General features: G+C 38.7%; 1 protein-coding gene across 4 annotated transcripts in view; it reads right to left on the reverse strand.

The window, feature by feature from the left end:
- The window catches only part of KIF24 (kinesin family member 24), a 78586-nt gene that overhangs the window by 56880 nt on the left and 572 nt on the right, over positions 1 to 21134 (reverse strand). The window contains exon 1 of one of the 4 annotated variants that reach the window (XM_032860397.1): positions 15128 to 15156. The exons of the other annotated variants lie outside the window; for them this stretch is intronic. The gene's annotated coding sequence lies outside the window, so the exon portion shown is untranslated. Of the gene's footprint in view, positions 1 to 15127; positions 15157 to 21134 lie in introns of those variants that run through there. 4 annotated transcript variants of the gene reach the window in all.

The raw sequence follows: 21134 nt of genomic DNA on the forward strand, positions 1-21134 counted from the left end.
GGCACTGGTCAAAGTACTATTTGTTAACCTTCAAACAATCCTATGAAGTAGATACACGTGTAATCTTTGGCAAATTACTTATTTAACATCTATGAAAGTCATTTTCCTCAATTGTTAAATGGGAAGGTAATAGTCCCCACAGCGCCTAGGATTAGGATTCAATGAGAAAATACTTGTAAAACTTTCAACATAATATCTGATACATACTCAGCGCCCAGGAAGAGTTGGTAGCTATTACTACCATGATTTCTTTCTTTTTTTTTTTTTAAGATTTTATTTATTTATTTGACAGGGAGAGAGTACAATCAGGGGGAGCGACAGGCAGAGGGAGAGGGAGAAGCAGGCTCCCTCTGAGCAGGGACCCCGATGTGGGGCTCCCTCCCAGAACCTCAGATCATGACCTGAGCTGAAGGCAGACCCTTAGCTACCCAGGTGCCCCATACTATGATTTATTTTTGTATTACTAATCTTCATCTAGCACAGAAGCTAGAACAGAATAAGCCTTTGATGTTTTGGTATGTTTTAAGTTACTTCTAAGCAGTTATATTTCCTATGTGACTCAGAGCAGTAACAGGTTAAATGCTATACATTCTTCTTAATTTCTACAGGCTGTACAAAATCCTGTATTTCACACCCATTCCCTTGGTGACATACCAAACTCTGATTACCATGACCTCAACTGCATCTCTTAATGAGCATCTGAAAGACTAATGTGTTCATCTTGCAATTCTTAGATGTCCCATAATATCATGGGAGGGGACGATGCTGGAGATAGCAGAAATCTGGATATGCAGATTAAAGCAGCCGCTGGCAAACTTCCACATGAACCAGCAGCATGCTGCCTTTCTGAGTCCTATAGTTAGCTTACATTCTTTTTATTTTTTGTGTTTTCTTCTGTCAGTGCAAAAAGGTGTTTTTATTAAAGCACAGGGACAGGGCCCACGAGTAGAAAGAGCTGCTCTTCTGTTTTAAAATTAGATATGCTTTTTTGGTACCACATTCCATTTTTACAAAGTTCCCACCTCCTCCTTCTTCTGGGGTAAACATCAGAATCACCCTAGGAACTTAAAAAATAAAAAGATAGTGAGTTCCATTTCAGATGCACAGAAAAAAACAAAAACAAAACAAAACAAAAAAACCTTCCCAGGTATTTAGGGGGACAAACATAAGAACATTGAAAAAGTTCCCCAGGTGATTATTTTAGTACACTGATCTCTATCAAAATTACAAATGCAAATGCACTGACCCTCAATTCCACTTCCAGGAACCTATCCTACAGATATTGTGTACAAGTACAAAATGACATAGGTAACAAAATTATTCACTGCAGCACTTTATTTAATAACAAAGAATTAGTATATGGGGGTGTGTGGGTGACTCAGTCAGTTAAGCAGCTGCCTTCAGCTCAGGTCATTATCTCAGGATCCTGGGATCAAGCCCCACATCGGGCTCCCTGCTCAGAAAAGAGTCTGCTTCTCCCTCTGTGCGCTCTCTCTCTCAAATAAAGAAATAAATACTTTTTATAAAAAGTGTTAGTACAGGGACTGGTTAAATAAATAACAGTAACCCAGTAAATGGGATACTATGAAGCAATTACAGAGAATAAGTAAACTCTCAATGTATTATTGAGGAAAAAGTAAACTCTCTAATATATTGAAAAGTGACTAAAGCAAGGTATAGAACAGTTTGTATGTTTGTAAGGGTTTGTAAAGGTACCACTTATTAATGAAAGAGAGGTAACTATCTATGATAGATCTATATATTTGCTTATCAGGCATAAAGTATCTCTGATAGGATGTACAAGAAAGTAATAGGAGGGAGGGGAACTAGTTGGTAGAGGGCAATGTGGGAAGGAGATTATTATATACCAGTAAATGCCAGCAGCTATTACCTTTCCTATTTCTTTTCTTTTTTTTTTTTTAAGGTTTTATTTATTCATTTAACAGAGAGGGAGAGTACAAGCAGGGAGAGCAGCAGGCAGAGTGGGAGGGAGAAGCAAGCTCTCTGCTGAGCCAGGAGCCGGATGTGGGACTCGATTCCAGGACCCTGGGATCACGACCTGAGCCTAAGGCAGCCGCTTAACGAACTGAGCCACCCAGGCGTCCCACCTATTGCTATTTCTATTTCACTCTTGTCTCCATCACCCAAAGCAGGACCTAGAACAGCTGTTTTTTAACTTTTGAAACTATGTGACTATATAATTTATTTTAAAAATATATTTCTAAATCGACCTAACTTCCTCCCTCCCAGCCTTCTCAAATTGACCTGATACAGCTACTTGTTACTATTTTGGTGTTTTCCCCTCTAGCCTTTTATTTATTTTATTTTTTTTTTTTAAAGATTTTATTTATTTATCTGACAGAGAGAGATCACAAGCAAGCAGAGGCAGACAGAGAGAGAGAAGGAAGCAGGCTCCCTGCTGAGCAGAGAGCCCGATGCGGGGCTCGATCCAGGATCCTGAATCATGACCCGAGCCGAAGGCAGCGGCTCAACCCACTGAGCCACCCAGGCGCCCCTAGCCTTTTATTTTTTAATGCATTTTTTAATGTTGTATGTAACATTGTTCTCATAACCATATTGCAGTCTACTTTATTTAACATAGGCATTTTCATATGTTGTTTGTTACAGCCATTAAAAACAATTCACACAATTATAAACAATATTTGGTGAATAGATGAATTACCCCAGGAAGATGTGATTTCTCTCTCCAAACTTCTAGTGTTTCGACTCTAAAATGGATAGGGCACTTATTACAGAGTCATATGTATTTACTTGTTGCCAGCCTTGTTTGAGAGATGATATAAGGTGGCTCTGCCTTATACTATAGTGTGAATTCTTCAAGACAAAAGTAGTATGATCCGTTTAGTCTAGCACTTGAGCTAGGAAAGGATGTAACAAGTATTTGCTGGAGGAACACAATCTGCTTAGACAGAGCAAAGAACAAAAGTTCTACCATTTCTACTTTTTAACCAAGGCAACTATGTGATTACAACACTGCATGAAGCTTGCTTATGTGGCTATGAAGCCATTTTCTCTGTTTCCTAACTCTCTACAAGTCCCATCACCCAAAGTAATGGGGACAACCTCAGGGTCCTTACAACCTACAAGAGCCTGATACCAACAGAATATCTTTACCAACGTCACCCTGAACACTTAATATAGTTCAAAAAACATTTTATGTAACAAAGCTAATCATATTATTTCAGCACTTTGTGCATAGTCATTCTACTTCGATGATCTGATTAAACTAAAATTTATGGTTGCATTTTATGCCAAGAACTATGTATGTGTAAGTCCTTACATAAACTATTTTGTTCAATCTGGCTAAACCAGAATTCCATTTGATTTTTTATTTTTAAAGATTTTATTTATTTATTTGAGAGAGAGAGAGAGAGCATGAGCAAGCATGAACAGGGGATGAGGCAGAGGGAGAAGCAGACTCCCCGCTGAGCAGGGACACCAATGCGGGGCTCGGTCCCAGGACCCTGAGATCATGACCTGAGCTGAAGGCAGAGGCTTAACCCACTGAGCCACCCAGGTGCCCTATCTAGTACTTATTTGAGAGAGAGAGAGATGACATGAGGACATGAGCAGGGGGAGGAGCAGAGGGAGAGAAAGCCAACTGAGAATGGAACTCAAGCTGGGCTCAATCTCACCACCCAGAGATCATGACCTAAGCTGAAATCAAAAGCCCAATGCTCAAATGACTGAGCTATCCAGGCACCACTAAACAAATATTTTTTTTTAAAGATTTTATTTTTTTTACTTATTTGAAACAGAGAGAGAGAGATCACAAGTATGCAGAGAGGCAGGCATAGAGAAAGAGAGGAGAAAGCAGGCTCCCCGCAGAGCAGAGAGCCCGATGCGGGCCTCGATCCCAGGACCCTGAGATCATGACCTGAGCCGAAGGCAGAGGCTTAACCCACTGAGCCACCCAGGCGCCCTAAACAAATATTTTTAAAGTATCTTTTTACAAAAGTATTTTTGTTTAACTCAGAATCTGAACAAGGTCCACACATTTGGTTGTTACGTCTCTCAAGTCTTTTACCTTATAGAGCAGTACCCCACCCTTCTTTTTTTTTTTCTATTCCTTAACTTGTTGCATAAACCAAGTATGCTCCAAGTATGAGACATATTAACACTAAAACAAAACACTGTTCATTTGAAATTCAATTTTAACTAGTTTCCTATTTTGTTTTGGCCTAATCTTGCAACCCAATATTAGAATCAAGTTCCATGGGTCACCTGGGTGGCTCAGTGGGTTAAAGCCTCTGCCTTTGGCTTGGGTCCTGATCCCAGGGTCCTGGGATCGAGCTCTGAGTCGGGCTCTCTGCTCAGCAGGGAGCCTGCTTCCTCCTCTCTCTCTCTGCCTACTTGTGATCTCTATCTGTCAAATAAATAAATAAAATCTTTAGAATCAAGTTCCACATTTCTACATTTCAGGAACGAATACTTCACAGGTGTTACCATGTGCTTTAAGATACATCATCATCACATCAGAATACATGCAAATGTCTGCTAGAATTGCAGCATGATTCCTTCATTGTAAAGTTCTCTCACCAGCCAATTAATCCGATGGTTTCATCCAGTGATGACCGCTACCTGCCTCAACTAGTTCATGAAGGGTTGTAAAATGGTGATTTTCTCAATATATCATTACTGGTGGAATTTTCCCATAAAGAAAACTTTTTTGTTGGGCGCCTGGGTGGCTCAGTCAGTTAAGTGTCTGCCTTCGGCTCAGGTCATGATCCCGGGGTCCTGGGATCGAGTCCCACATCAGGCTCCCCTGTCAGCAGAAAGCCTGCTTCTCCCTTTCCCTCTGCCTGCCGCTTCCCCCTGCTTCTGCTCTGTCTCTATCAAATAAATAAATAAAATCTTAAAAAAAAAAAGTTTTGTCAACAACTAGGGCTACTTGATTATCCAAGAAGAGTTTGTAAATGAAAGGAGGAGGGGTATCTAATTCCTTTAGGATTTGGGTTTTGCCTTTTTTGGAGGGAGTGGGTGCTTTTTAAAAATTCATGATTAACTCACAGTTTTTGTTTTTGAAATATATATTCTATGTGCTTCAATTACCTTAGTCTTTGACAGCTTCATCTTGTATATTTCCTGACCAAAACCTAAAATTGGCTTTCCTCCAAGAAACATGTCTCTTAGAAGAAGCTGCCACTGTCCCATATCCAGCTAAAGATTATGCATTCCCAGAAAGTCATAAGCACAGAGAGCCTGAGCATTAGGGAAAGAAGGAGATCAGGAATAGCTCTATCCAGCCACAACTAATCCAGAATGGTCACTATTTACTTCATATTTGAGTTACTGAATATTCTCTCTAGGTCAATTTTCAACTTCAGTGTCAACTTCAAACAATTAGTTTTGGCTTCTGCAAGTATTTATTAAGAAGGATTTTGAGTATGTTAAATCATTAGTAGAATACAGGATGAGAATTGGGGGAGAGGGTATTGTCAAGTCATTTCCATTTTGTTTCTTGTGCTCCTCATATATTGGAGTTAAGAATTTACCACTGACACCTTTGTCACACTGTGATAAAATGATGTAAATACTTCTGCAACATAAAGGTGATAGGATACAATAACGACCAAGAAGCAAACTATCAAATGGTATTAGGACCAAAATTTTTAGTAAATTAAGTATTTCAAATATTTTAAGAAATTTGACCTCAAATGTCCTCTACCACTACTAGTTCATAACATTTTAGATTATGACAAATGGATAAAGGAGTTAGAGATCAAGGCTGATGACTTGATTTTGTTTAGTGTTTGAGCATTCCTACCATATTAATTACAGAGCAAAGTGGGTAAATATATACATATTTATACAAATACTCAAGTACATATCTGTGCTTTCATCCTTCCTATACCCTTGGTAAATAATCTCCAAAGCTATTTCAATGTTTTCTTTCTTATTAAATCCTTATTAAAAGTTGGAATCTCCTTTTTTGGGTGTGTGTACACAATAGCGTACAATTATATGAATTTTGACAGTTGTATGTACCTGTGAAACCACCACCACAATTAGAATATAGAACATTTTCATTACTCTCAAAAGATTCCTCATGTTTCTTTGCATTCCATTCTTTTCTCTACCCCTGGTCAACCACTGATCTGCTTTCTGTCATTATATATTAGTTTGGATTTTCTAGAATTTTATATGAATGGGATTATACAATATAGTCTCTTTTGCATCTGGCTTCTTTCATTTAACAGGATGATTTTAGGATTTATCTGTGATACACATCACTCCCACATTTTACTTAGGAGAAAAACTAGAACGAATCAGTGAGTGGCCCAAAGTAATACAGCTCTCAAGTAAGTTCTAAGATTGGAACTTGAGTTTTCTCATGGCTAGTCCCATGTTCTTTCCACTGTTCCATGGTGCCTCCTTCACAAGTAGTGGCAAAGACAGCCACATTGCCATCCTCCTGCCAGGACAGACCTACTATCTACACTGCTCAGCAGACCAGCAGCCTCCTGCATTTGTGCTGCCCCAGGTAATGACTCACACCTGCCTGCACCAAGAAAATTCCCTGCAAATCAGTGAAATCCAAATGGGGCCAGATGGGCGTGTGTGTGCGTGTGCGTGTGTGTGTGTGTGTGTGTGTGTGTAAGATTTATTTTATTTGAAAGAGAAGACAGTGTATGCAAGCAGGGGCTGGGGGGAGATGGGCAGAGGCAAAGGGAGAGAATCTCTAGTAAACTTCCTGCTGAGCAAGGAGCCTGACAGAAGGGCTCAATCCTACAACCCTGAGATCATGACCTGAGACAAAATCAAGTGTTGGATGTTCAACCGACTGAGCTGCCAGGCACTCTGATGGGCACATTTTTATACATATGGCCCACTCACATTCAATGCCACAAGTATGCAGAGTTCTCCTTTGTGACACCAAGAATCTGCTAGGTCTCAGCTGTTGGGGTAACAATCAGAAATAGTCTTGGAAGAAAGCCAGTTGGCAGAAATTCAAACTTTCTTATCCTGGTGTTAGAGAAAATCAACTGGAAGGAATACATGCGACTTTATACACAATTAAGGAAGTTTATTCACATTCCAGGATGTGGATAAGATCCAACTATTTCACATGTTCTCTCAAACTCTCCATTCATCTACCTAAACTATGTAACTTTATCCACCTAAATTGCCTGAAACTGAACTTGGAATCAGATTAACTCTCAGTCATCGAGCTGTGTAAACTTGGGCAAAGTCAATTTCTCTGAGTTTCATTTTCTGCTCTCAAAGGATGCAATAAGATATTTATGTAAAACTAATTTGAAAACTGTAAAGTATTCCATAAGGATGGGCTATGCTCTCTTATTCAGCACTGATCACTGTGCCTGGCATGAAGGAAGTGTTGGCTGCCTGACTAGATATAAACAGATGCCCTGTATGAAGACTTTTAACATCGTTAAAAGATGGTTTCTATTATTTGGTGAAAAGTTAAATATATAACATAGAATGTATATATATAATATATATCTTATTGTATATAAGAAATAAAACAATCAAAAGGTAAGGGATTAGAGATTAGATAAGCTTGTAAAATACACTGATTAATATTACGTAATAGTATGTGTAGGCGTCTATTAACTTCAAACTATCAATGACAGTTGTACTTTTCTTTCATTGGCATAGTTAAGATTAATGTCTGATTACACATATAACGCGGAGATAGTAGATGATGTTATATATTCAAAGGCTAACACCTGATATAAATAAAAGTCATGTGTATGTGTGGTCTTATTTGATTTTTCTTTTAATCAGTGTATATACAATAAATTAAACCCATTTTAGGAGTATAGTTCTATGAGGTTTTTTGGCTTTTTTAGATTTTATTTATTAATTTGACAGAGAGAGACATAGCAAGAGAGGGAACACACACAGGGGGAGTGGGAGATGGAGAAGCAGGCTTCCCGTTGAGCAGGGAGCCCGATGCTGGGCTCCATCCCAAGATTCTGGGATCATGACCTGAGCCGAAGGCAGATGCTTAATGACTGACCCACCCAGGTGCCCCTGACTGAGCTACCTATGAGTTTTGACAAGATACAATCAAGTCACATCAATCACTTCTAAAAGTTCCTAATTCACTCTTGGCAGTCCTCCGCTCTACCCGTGGGCCCAAAGTAATTACTGACCTGCTTTCTGTCACTAAAGATGAGTTGTATTTTCTATTATTTCACATTAAATAAAATCATATAGTGTCATTGTTATTTTAAATCCATGTAACATATAGAAACAAGAGATTTTCGACTGTGTAATTTTTCTTTCTTAGGTCTTTGGAAACAAGTTAAAAATGATACCAGTTTTCATAACTTTTTTCTCTGACCTAGATGATAGGTCATCTAGGGAAGACATTTCTTAAATCAGTCTGATTTTTTTAGGTCAACCTGAGAAAACAAGGAGTTAGTGAAATATATATATATATATATATACACATATATATACATACATACATACAGTGTCAATGACTTGGGAAAAATATTCCTTATAAAAATTGTTTGAAGTGATCCCATGGGTAAACTAGACTATACACACACACACAAAGAATAGATATATATATATAATTTTTTTTTTTTTAAGATTTATTTGAGAGAGAGCGTGAGACAGCACAAGCGGTGGAGTGGGGGGACAGGGGTGGAGAGAAAAGCAGACTCCCCTCTGAACAGGTTCCATCTTGGAACCCTGGGATCACAACCTGAGCCAAAGGCAGCCACTTAACCGACTGAGCCACCCAGGCACCCTGGATATATATTTTTAAATTTTTATTTTAGAGGGAGGGCCAAGGTAGGGGATGGACAGAGGGATAGGGTGAGAGAGAATCCCAAGCAGGCTCAATACCCAGCACAGAGCTCGCTGCAGGGCTCGATCTCATGACACATGAGATCATGACCTCAGCTGAAATCAAGATCTCATGACCCCAGGTTCACAGCCTGAGCTGAGGGAGGCTGCTTAACTGAGTCACCCAGGTACCCCAGTAAATAGGATATTTTTGCTAAATGAGTTCATCTACATAAAGGGGGAGACAACTGAGTAACTAACATGAACCCAGCAACAGGTATTAGTATTTCAAAAAACTTGAAGAAAATATCAGAATCCATTGTTATCCTCACAATTCTATAAGCAAACTATTCAGTATGTCTAATAAAAGTTCCTGATTGCTAGAAAAAAGTAGAAAATCTAAATCTGGGGCGCCTGGGTGGCTCAGTGGGTTAAGCCGCTGCCTTCGGCTCAGGTCATGATCTCGGAGTCCTGGGATCGAGCCCCGCATCGGGCTCTCTGCTCAGCAGGGAGCCTGCTTCCTCCTCTCTCTCTGCCTGCCTCTCTGCCTGCTTGTGATCTCTCTGTCAAATAAATAAATAAAATCTTTAAAAAAATAAAATTAAAAAAAAAAAGAAAAAAAGAAAATCTAAATCTAAGGTCTCTATATTCCTTGCTAATATATAAAACTGAGGTCAAATGGCCCAAGTTCAAAAGGACCCAAGTTATTTTTAGTTTCTCAGATTCATGTGACATCGCATATACTATCAAAGAAGAAATAGGAAAAAGGGGTCAATAAATCCCTCCAGGACATCATTAAATTCTAACAACTTGAGATATAATTCAATATACCATAAAACTCACCCATTTAAAGTACAATAGTTCTAGTATTTTCAGAGTTACGCAACCATCACCACAATCCAATTTTAGAACATTTTTATCACTCCAAAAGAAACCTCTACCATTAAATTTTAGATATTACATTAACATCTAAAAGGAAAAAGCTCTTTCCCGGAAGCGTTCACTTCTATAATTATCAAAACCAAAATTAACCATGGAAGAAACTGAGAAAATGTACTAAAATTTTCTATAGAAATTTGAGCTGCGGAGGTGCCTGGCTGGCTCAGTAGAGCATGCAACTCTCAATCTCAGGGTCTTAAGTTAAAGCCCAAGTTGGGCATGAAGTCTACTTTTTTTTAAAAATGCACATGCTGAACACTTATTTAGATTCTTTAGGCAGAGAACGAAAATCTCAAGAGCTTTACTTGCATAAATTAGAGAGGTATAAAAAACCTGTTCTAAGTGGGTGTGATGGCTATAGTTTTTAAAAAATAATTCAAGGGGCACCTGGGTGTCTCAGTGGGTTAAAGCCTCTGCCTTCAGCTCAGGTCATGATCCCAGGGTCCTGGGATCGAGCCCCACATAGGGCTCTCTGCTCAGCAGGGCACTTGCTCCCCTCTCTCTCTGCCTGCCTCTCTGCCTACTTGTGACTTCTGTTGTCAAATAAACAAATAAAATCTTTTAAAAAATAAATAAAAATAAAAAGTAATCCAAGGGGACGCCTGGGTGGCTCAGTTGTTAAGCATCTGCCTTCGGCTCAGGTCATGATCCCAGGGTCCTGGGATCAAGTCCTGCATCAGGCTCTCCCTGCTCCACGGGAAGCCTGCTTCTCCCTCTGCCACTCCCCTTGCTTGTGTTCCCTCTCTCACTGTGTCTCTGTGCATCATATAAATAAGTAAAATCTTAAAAATAAATTAATTTTTTTTAAAAAGTAATTCAGGGGGTGCCTGGTTGACTCAGTCAGTAGAGCATGTGACTTGATCTTCGGGTTGTAAGCTCAAGCCCCACAGAGGGTGTAGATATTACTTAAAAAAAAAAAAAAAAGAGTAAGGGCATCAGTGTGGCTCAATTAGTTAAGTGTCTGCCTTTGGCTCAGGTTATAATCTTGGGGTCCTGAGATGGAGCCCCATCTCAGGGTCTCTGTTCAGGAGGGAGTCTACTTCTCCCTCTCTCTCTCCCCTAGCCCCACTCTCTCTCTCAAATAAACTCTTGAAAAGAACAAAAATAAACATTAAAAAAAAGTAATTCAGTATTAGCCTAATAACAGATAAACCAAAATCATTTTATTAAGATGCTTAGAAACCCTATCCTTATTTATTTTTTTAAAATTCTATTTATTTGACAGAGAGAGTGAGAGAACACAAACTGAGGAAGCAGTAGAGGGTGAGGGAGAAACAAGCTCCCACTGAGCAGGGAGCCCGATGAGGGACTCCATTCCAGGACCCCAGGATCATGACCTGAGCTGAAGGCAGATGCTTAACCAACTGAGTCACCTGAGCACCCCTCCTTACATATTTTACATAAAATAAATCTGTTTAGAAGAGGAAAAAAAAGCCTGACTCACTTGTACATGGACTTCAGAGTATCAAATAATCTTTGTTATTTTGATAATTGTTGATTAAATAATTCCTCTTTAAAGGTTATTTATTTCTATTATAAATACAGTGAAGAGGAAAGCAAAATGTGGCTTTGGGTACCTTTTATAGGATCTGAAAACATGCGTGTGTTCAAAATTTTTTTAAAAGAAAAATACTCAAATTGATTACAGAAAAAATTCACATTCCCAAATTAAAAAAAAAAATCCTCTCCATTCAACAATAAAATTTCAAATTATTTATTTTTTTAAAACATTTTATTTATTTATTTGAGAGAGAGTGCCACAGTGAGAGAGAGCACAAGGGCGGGGGAGGGAGCCACACACAGAGCTCCATCCCACCACCCTGAGATTATGACTTGGGCCAAAGGTAAACACTTAACTGACTGAGCCATCCAGGGGCCCCAAAATTTCAAATTATATATGCTAAGCAACTCCTGAAACAACTAAGAGCTCACAAATGTCAGAATTATCCAGATCATTTGTGAGGAAATTAAAAAAAAAACACAGCCATACAGTAAACAGAACTTAAATGTAACTAATCCTATATAGAACATGACAAATAACAAAGTTCTTTAAATGGCCATTGAAGTTTGGGGGGCCTGGGTGGGTCAGTCAGTTGAACATCTGCCTTCAGCTTAGGTCATGTTCCCAGGATCCTGGGATCGAATCCCGCATCAGGCTCCCTGCTTCTCCCTCTGTGTTCTCTCCCTCTCTCTCTATGTTCTCTCTCAAGTAAATAAAAATCTTTCAATGACCATTAAATTTTAAGTAAATATTTCTGTATGGAAAAGCTTTTAAGAAGTCTTATTTAGCAAGTTACATTTATGAAATGTGAAAGGATAATATCTACTTCTAAATATGATTATATTCTATTAGAGAAGAAGTTCTTTAATGAAGTGGCAGAAAACACACAGTTCTTGAGAAAAAGAAAATAGAGGGGCAGTGAAGCAGGTTATCTCCACCAAGGGAAAAGAACTGTGCAAGAAAAGAACAGAATAAATTAGAGAGGGGAGAGCTATGGAAAACTTTCAGAATCAAGAATCATGGGGCTAGGGGAGCCTGGGTGGCTCAGTGGGTTAAGCCGCTGCCTTCAGCTCGGGTCATGATCTCAGGGTCCTGGGATCGAGTCCCACATCGGGCTCTCTGCTCAGCAAGAAGCCTGCTTCCCTCTCTCTCTCTGCCTGCCTCTCTGTCTACTTGTGATCTCTCTCTGTCAAATAAATAAATAAAATCTTAAAAAAAAGAAAAAAAGAATCGGGGCTAAATCAGTAATACCGAAAAAGTCTGGCATTATCTTATGAAGTTGAGCCTTCCTATATCATAGAACCAAGCAACTCAACTTCTAGGTATGTACTTCACAAAATGTTTGTACATGGTTCAGGAGGCATATAAAAATATGTTCATAACTACACTCTTCACAAGCGCCAAAAGCTGAAAATAACCTGAATATTATTGGGTGGAGAATAAATAAATCTGGCTATATACATGTAAAGGAATGTTATATAATAGTAATAAAAGAATAAACTACAGCTACACTCAGTAACTTACCAAATCTCAGAAACATCATGAGAAAAACAAATCCTAGAAAACTATGTTGTTATTTATAAGGTTCAAAAGCAAGCAAACCCAACATATTATTTAGGCATCTAAGCACAAAATGTAGAATAGTGGTTACCTCTGAGGGGAGAGCAGGGAAATGTGCAATAGGAGGAGAACATAGGGAGATCATGCGTTGGGTCTTGGATATTTATTCATTTTGTATTATGCCTTATAACCTACATATATGTTTCACATTTATTGTTTGGTATGCACCACACTGTATTTCTATAAGATTAAAAAAGAAAAAAAAAGGAATTCTACAGCTAGCCAGGCCAATAGAAATCATCTAGTCAACAGCTGACCTAATCTAGAATATTTAGCCCATGAAGGATTCCTTCATACTTTGCAGTTTGGCTTACAGAGTGTTTAAATTTTTTTTTTTTAGAATTAGTTGCACTATTTAAAAATCAAGAGCAATTAAAGATAATTCAGTTTCTACTTTTCTTGAAGATTAAAAGATAGTTACATTGGGCCTACAATAAGATAAGTCAACAGATGAAAACTGAGTTCTGTCTGTTTTCTTCAGAAGAGCATATACTACCTTATATATCATGGTCTCTCTGCTCTGGGTTTCTTTATGCCAACCAACCAACTTTATTAATTTACATTAATTGGTTAGTCCTGTGGGCATCTGAGTTTGAGAGCCAGGATGTAGTCAAACACTTTCATTTTATGTGGTAACTAAAGCTCTGAATGATTAAGTGACTTGCCCAAGGTCATATAGCTTTTGTTGGCTAAACCTCTTATTTTCCACTCTCTATATATTCAATTATGTATGTTTTAAATGAATATGCTGTTCTTGAAAGAAAGGAACTACATAGGAAGGTCAGCAGGCATTAGAACATATTGTACTCTAATTATTATTATAGGAGTATGGAAATAAAAGGACGAAAATAGCTTTTTATTTTAAAGTAGGCTCCACACCCAGCATGGAGCCCAACATGGGATTTGAAGTCAGGACCCTGAGATCATGACCTGAGCTGAGCTCAAGAGTTAGGCGTCCATGGGGCACTTGCGTGGCTCAATCGTTGGGTGTCTGCCTTCGGCTTGGGTCGTGATCCCAGGGTCCTGGGATCAAGCCCTGCATTGGAATCCCTGCTTGGTGGGAAGCCTGCTTCTCCCTCTCCCACTTCCCCTGTTTGTGTTCCCTCTCTTGCTGTGTCTCTCTCTGTCAAATAAATAAAATCTTTAAAAAAAAAAAAAAAAGAGTTAGATGTCCAACTGACTAAGCTACCCCAGTGCCCCAACTAAAATAGCTTGATTGCCAAGAAATATTTCTTCACCTGAGTTCCCCTAAATTGTGACAAGGACCACTTTTAAAAATATAAAACAACTTTACTGAGATCTAATTTACAAAGCATACAATATACTCACTTAAAGTGAATTCAGTGGCTTTTAGTGTGTATTCACATCATAAACTTTCAACCCATTCAGCTGTAGGACACACCAACAATGATCACTCTTCAGGGGATTGTTAACAAAGTCATTAGGGTCCACTGTACCATTAGAAATGTATATAATACAAACCCAACATTCCCAATCAATTTTCATTAAAATGTTTCTGTACCCCATGTTAGGCATAAAGTCCCTAATAATAACATAAGCAATTCAGTATTATCATTGGAAGATTAAAAGGTGAATGATACAGCATACTTTTCCCCCAACAAGGGAGTTAGTTATTTCGAACTCTAGGGATTATTCTATCTATAGACCAGTGATCTCAACAGAAGACAAGTGATACTAAACAACTGCTCAAAACAACAGCTGCAAAGGAATGAGACTATATGACACTTAATGGAATTCTTAGGGCTAGATGTGGACTTTGTGATACCAATCATGTGAGTTATACCCAAAAGCAGTTTTTGAGAGATTCTTTTTTCAGTGGAAAAAGAAAAGTTTCAAGTTTATGATTAAGTAGCTAATAGTTTGCAATTACTGCAATTTCTTTCCAAAGTCCCACTATGAGCTTATTAAGTTTCTAAGTTTGGTAAAAAGCATGGAAGCAATCACCTAAAAATAAACTTAACAAAACTGAACTCAGTTATCTGAAAACAGTACAAGTATTACTCTCCCTAAATACAGAGGTTTAATTTTTTAAGAATTTCCAGGAATAGGTGGTAACCAATGTTGGGTTTAAATTCAGTGCTTTAATTTTAAAATCCTGGTCTAATCCAATTATAAATTGTCAGATTTTTACAGAGTTTTGCTATTTTGCAGTTATAAAATACTTTCAACAAAATACGTTTTCATGTGTTTCACTGGAAGAATAACTATTATAATCAGTTTTTTTTTTAAGATTTATTTTTTAGGGGTGTTTGGGTAGCTCACTCAGTTAAATGGCTGACTCGTTTCTTGCTCTGGTCATGATCTTGGAGCCCCGTGTGTGGCTCCACACTCAGCGGGAAATCTGAGGATTCTCTCTCCCTCACCCTTTGCCCCTCTCCTGACCTCAGGCATGTGCATGTGCTCTTTCTAATGAATAAATAGATCTTAGGGGAAAGAAAGATTTTATTTTTAAGTAATCTCTACAGTGAATATAGAGCTCAAACTTACAACCCCAAGATGGAGAGTCACATGCTCCACTGAAGACTGCCAGACTCCCCTATTATAATCCGTTTTTATAAATTACTAAAATGACATAGATTCTTTTAGTCAAAATTACATCCTTTTGGGAACTGTGGCCACAATGGTACCAGGAATTATTACACCACAATCAAAAAATGAAATCTTGTCATTTGCAACAAGGCAGATGGAACTAGAGAATATTATGCTAAGTGAAATAAGCCAATCAGAAAAGGAAAATTATCATATAATCTCACTGATATGCAGAATTTAAGAAACAAGGCAGAGGATCATAGGGGAAGAGAGGAAAAAAATCAAACAAGATGAAACCAGAGAGGGAGACAAACTGTAAGAGACTCAATCTTAGGAAACAAACTGAGGGTTGGTGGAGGGGAGAAGGGTGGTTGGGTGATGGACATTGGGGAGGGTATATGTTGTGGTGAGTGCTGGGTGTTGTGTAAAACTGATGAATCACAGATCTGTACTCCTGAAACAAATAACATGAAAAAAAAAATCATGTAGAGTCCAACTAAAAATTCTCTTAGTCTCAGGGTCGTGAGTTTAAGCCCCAACTTGGGTGTAGAGATTACTTAAAAAATAAATTTTTAAAATTTAAGAAAGAAAATGATGCTGAAAAAGCAATGAAAAATTCAAAGAATAATTCCATTCACCGGGATCTAAATTATTAAAATATGTAATTAATTGTGCTACCTAATTAATCTTCCAAGAGTTGTGATACAAGGCAATTATCACCTCCCTTTTTAAAAATGAAGAAACCAGGGCATAGATAATCAAAAACAGCTATATGAGGGGCGCCTGGCTGGCTCAGTTAGTTAAGCATCTGCCTTGGGCTCAGGTCATGATCTCAGGGTACTGGGATGGATCCCAGAGTCTGGCTTCCTGCTCAGCAGGGAGTCTGCTTCTCCCTCTGCTCATACCCCCCTACCACTTGTGTTCTCTCTCTCTCTCTCAAATAAATAAAATCCTAAAAAAACAAAAACAAAAACCAACTATATGAATTTGGTATGTTGGCTATGCAATTCTATGCCAATCAAATCTCAACACAGGCAGGTAACTAACTTAAAAGACTGCTCCTCAAAGTGTCTGGGTGACATAGTCAGTTAAATGGCTGCCTCCAGGAAATGATCCCAGAGAGCTGGGATGGAGCCTTGATGTTGAGCTCTTGGCTCAGCGGGGAGCCTGCTTCTCCCTATCCCTCTGCTTGTAGGTGTGCGCTCTCTCTGTTAAACAAATAAATACTTAAAAAAAAAAAAAAGACTGTTCCTCACTGCTGGTGAAACCTCACCTAGAGTCTTTCTGGCCTTAATATTGTACAATATTATTAGTTGGATGCTTCTAGAATTCCAGTGTAACTTTAGTTCACCTCACAATAAAGTCGACAATCTTATAGGTGTATTGCAGCAAAAAACACGCTGGGATCATTATCAAAATGTTTCCATGATTAAGCATCTAAACTGCTCATCAGTAACCAAACTCATGACCTCTCCACAAAACTGCCCCTCCACCTTTTTGCCTTGATAGTGGCATGGGGGTGGGTAAATGACAATTATCATCCACCAATGACTCAGAGCTAAAGTGAGAAGCATCCTAGATTACTTTCCTCTGCTTTAATCCCAAAATTAATCAACAGATTCAGTCTATTTAAAAACAAATACTTGTTAAATGTCCTCTCTCGATCCATGTTCCAACCACCACAGCTTTGGTGGTTCAGTCCCAGTACCTTTCACCTACATAATTATATGTCTCTTTTAACTGCTCTGCCTGCCTCCAGTTTTGCCCTCTCCAAACCAACTTCTACACTACAGTAGACCAGTGTTTAGAAAGAACAGTTATGACCATGACCCTTCTCTATCTAAAACCCTTCATTGTCATTCTGTCATCTATCTAAAGGGTGAAGTTCAAGCTCCTTAGCACACCCACAAAGTTTCCTATGGTCCGGTCCCTCCTCTTTCCAGTTTAGTCAACTTCTTAGACTGTTTTCTCTGTGGATTTATTCACATTGCGCTTTTAAATGGTCTCCTCCCATCTCATCAAACCTCATTTTATCTGCCTACTTCTTACCCAATGATTAAAGCATAAATGAGGTCTTTTCTGATCTCCTTGTATGTGGCTGGAAGTCCTTTATATGTTCATATCATACCTTTTGCATGTCTCTATCACTGCAGTTACATTCTGTAATAATTATCTATGAGGATGTCTATTTCCTCCACTAGTACATAAGATTTCCTTCTGGTAAAGGAATGTGTCTTATTCACCTTTTTTATCCCGTTTCTAAAACAGTGTCTGGAAATAAGTAACATTCAATAATTATTTAATGAATAAATGAATAAATATCCCTACATTATTTTTAAAACTATACAAAAGCATTTAATACCATTTATAGCTATAGGTGGTAGAAACTTTTGTATCAGGTTAATTTGATTGCTCAGGAAAATTCTATCAGAGTCGGTGCCCTGACTCACTACTCCTTTGGCAATAAAATGAAACAAGATTGTATTTCTCAAATGAATTGCTATGGGCACAGCTATGGTCACAGCTCCAACAAGAATCTTCCATCTAGTCACTCAAGAAATCATTTTTGAGGGACGCCTGGGTGGTTCAGTTGGTGAAGCATCTGCCTTATGGTCGAAGACTGAGTTTCCCAATACAAATGATACCTATTATTAGTTTATGCCTATTGAAGAGTCTTCTTGTTTAACAGGATATGAACATCAAAATCCTTAAGACAATAACTAGGGAAGTATACAATGAACACAATACTTATACTCAACACTCAAGGTATGAGAAAAACTCTATTACTCATTTAACAAAAAATTCATTGAGGATTTACTCTGCACAAATTATGAACAGGTTTTAAAAAAATTATGAACAGGTTTGCTAAGGCAGTACAAGAAAGTGGATTAATTGATCAGTTAATTTGTAAGGGACTGAGAAGAGATCAACATCTTACTTTACAAACAATGAAATGGCAGCCCAAAGAAACTGCTGTTTCTCCCAAACCGGAAGATGAGAGGATCATGCCCTAGTTTGCCCCACAGACACTGTATTAAGACATATAACAGCTAAGACTTAAATGAATAACATAAACCAAAAGCTTTTAATGAAATGCTATGTAGGCAGTACACTGATGTACTATGCTAAGAAAAATGTAATATTTATATAAAACCCTGATATAGTGCTTTGCACAGGGGAAATGCTCAATAAGTGGCAGCTATCAGTTTCAGCTGTACAGTCCTTGGAAGGCTGAACATGTGATGTTCACCTGACATCAATAACCAATTGCTTGAAGAAATGAACATTTTCCCTAGAAGACATATAGATGGCCAACAGACACATGAAAAGATCCTTAACATCAATAATATCAGGGAAATGCAAATCAAAACCACAAAAAGATATCACCTTACATCTGTTAAAATGGTTAAATTAAAAAAACACAAGAAACAGCAAGTGTTGGTGAAGCGAGAAAAAGGAGTCTGGTGCACTGTTGGGAGGAATGCAAACTGGTGCATACAAGTATGAATACAAAAACACTAATTTGAAAATAGGGACACCGGGTGGCACAGTCCATTAAGCAACAGACTCTTGATTTCTGGCTCAGGTCATGATCTCAGGGTTGTGAGATTGAGCCCCACATTGGGCTCCGCACTGGGTGTGGAGCCTGCCTAAGATTTTCTTTCTCAGAAGGCCTGGATGGTGTCCGCCTTCAGCTCAGGTCATGATCCAGGATCCTTGCTCAGTGGGATGCCTGCTTCTCCCTCTGCCTCCTGTCCCCCCGTGCATGCTCTCTCTCGTGTACATGCGTTCTGACAAATACAATCTTTTTTTTTTAAGGCTCCCTGCTGAGCAGAGAGCCCGATGTGGGTCTTGATCCCAGGACCCTGAGAGCATGACCTGAACTGAAGGCAGAGGCTTAACCCTCTGAGCCACCCAGTGCCCCTAACAAATACAATCTTTGTGGGGAGGGGAGTTTCTTTCTCCCTCCCCCACTGCCCCTCCCCCTCTCCTCTTTGCACATGCACTCTCTCAAAAGAAAAAAAAAGCATATATGCATCCCTATGTTTATTGCAGCATTATTTATTGCAGCATTACTTGCAGCCCAAGTATTCATTCATAGATGAACATGTAAAGAAGATGGAAGATATATACAATGGAATATTATGAAGCCATAAAAAAAATGAAATCTTGCCATTTTGCAACAGCATGGATGGATCTAGAGGGTAAAAAGCTAAGTGAAATAAGTCAGATGGGGGCGCCTGGGTGGCTCAGTCGATAGATTCGCCTTTGGCTCAGGTCGTGATCCCAGGGTCCTGGGATCGAGCCCCCAGTTGGGCTCCCTGCTCGACGGGAAGCCTGCTTCTCCCTCTCCCTCTCCCCCTGCTTGTGTTCTCTCTCTCTGTCTGTCAAATAAATAAAATCTTTAAAAAAAGAAAGAAAGAAAGAAAGAAAGAAAAAGAAAGTCAGAGAAAGACAAATACTGTCTCACTTCACCCATATGTGGAACTTAAGAAACAAAAGGACAAAGAAAAGAGACAAACCAAAAAACAGACTCTTAAATACAGAAAATAAACTGATAGTTACCAGAGGGGAGGTGGGTGGGTGGAATGGGTGAACAGGTGAAGGGGATTAAGAGAACACTTATGAGCACTGAGTAATGTAAAGAATTGTTCAACCAGTATATTGTACATCTGAAACTAATAATACTGTATATTAACTATACTGGAATTTTAAAAAATATCCAGTTGCTTGACTAAGTTGATAGAGCCACAGGAATTCTAATCTAATTCAACACTTTGTGCTGGAAAAAGTGATATCTAAAAGGGCTAAATGACTTGCAAAGCCAGCCACAGTAAGTGAATAGAGACAGAGCCAAAGACAAACCCTGAATCCCCAATCCAATTTCTATTACATGTCACAGATCTGCAGTTTAGCTATATGGTTGTGGTCAAACTTTTATTAAGAAGATAATAATAACATAGCTGCTACACCTGACTTTTCCAATCCTTTTGTTAAAAACATCACTGAGCTACGAATTTCACATGAGAATCATCAACAATCCGGACTGGCCATATATAGTCTCATGAGTTGACAAAAGGACAGCCTTGGCAATGCACTTCTATCACAGACAGCTGACCAACAGATAGCTACCAGAGCAGCTGCTACATGCACCTGAAGCACAGAGACTACAAGGAGAATACAAAGGAGAAAATGCTTCAAAACTGTCTCACAGCACTCTTAAAATGTGACAATAGCTGTGGGTCACTGAGAAACTGAGATACTCCTGGCATTCAGCAACAACAGAATGGTTTGTTTTAAGCAAAGATTCATTAAGGAGTTTAATAAAAGCACTGGGATATTAAGACTAAAAGCCACAATGCCAGAAGAGTTGTAGCAAGCATTCCAAAAAGATTTTCCTTTTCACAAACAGTGGAAAGGCCCACGGTGGACTTTCTGGCCCTTCCGAATATGAGATTAGGGTACCCTCCCTCTATTCCCATAAAAATAACAACAACAACAACAACAACAACAACAAACCCTCTAAATGGGAGGAAAAACAGGGCAGTGCACAGAGAGGAATCCAATCTATTTCTAGTGAATTAACTTCAACTCAACAAAAATTTCCTGAAAACTCTACTGTGTGTAAGACACTGGGAATGAAAGACGTCGCTCTGCCTCAAAGACCTCTAAATGATAAGGGAGGAACAAGGAGAATGGGGCTTACGGAAGTACACAAATCACCCAAGGCCGAAGAGAA

Source organism: Lontra canadensis, unplaced genomic scaffold (genome assembly GCF_010015895.1).
Source record: "Lontra canadensis isolate GAN:19392208 unplaced genomic scaffold, GSC_riverotter_1.0 scaffold19, whole genome shotgun sequence".
Classification (NCBI taxonomy): Eukaryota; Metazoa; Chordata; class Mammalia; order Carnivora; family Mustelidae; genus Lontra; species Lontra canadensis.